This window comes from Podarcis pityusensis (assembly GCF_964106645.2).
Source record: "Podarcis pityusensis genome assembly, chromosome: 3".
Lineage (NCBI taxonomy): Eukaryota > Metazoa > Chordata > Lepidosauria > Squamata > Lacertidae > Podarcis > Podarcis pityusensis.
The window spans coordinates 73023106-73023835 of NC_138026.1; positions in this window are offsets into that span (position 1 = coordinate 73023106).

Consider the following 730-nt stretch of genomic DNA (forward strand, 5'->3'; position numbering starts at 1 on the left):
GATTGTTTGTGGACCATTGATGGCTTTCTGGCTATTTCTCTCTCAGGCTCCATTCCCACCTGAAGAGTGAGATTATTAGTGACGTGCTTCAAATGACTGTTGTAAGAAGAAATACTACAAGAAAATGTTGACACAGTGTGTGGGGGGTGGGGGTGGGTCCTGTGTAATATATGAAGCAGCAAAACTTTTTCTCATGAATGAGGCATGGCAAGTCCATAAAACAAGCCTGACTCTATGGAACGCTGCTTTTCCTCTTTGAAAGCTTCCTTTGTGTTTTGTGCTGGAAATCACAAGAGTTCTTTGTTAGTACTGCTTGCAAAGTTTTCTTAGGTGTGTCTTCTTGTCTCTCTTGGCAGCACAATTTTAAACCTGTGCCACACTGGCTGTCTAATTCAGAAGAGTATTCTCTATAGAATTGCTCATCACTATTCTGCGGTGGTGGCGCTTTGTCATGGAGGTTAGGCTGTTTTCACTGCTACCAGGAAGCAGCACGGTGTTAGGAACAGAATCCTTATCTTATAAGACTGTTTCATGCAGCAAGTGGTTCTTATGAACTAGCTCATCACACATCACTTCCGTCTTGCTGCATATTTGTATTGTTGCATGCTACCCCAATCTCTGAGTGGTGTAGTATTCCCAGGGTTCTAGGTGCTTATCCAGGGTGGTTTCCTTGGAATGAAGGTCAGCAGAGACTGGAGTCTTTAAGATACATGGTTTATTTGCACGTACA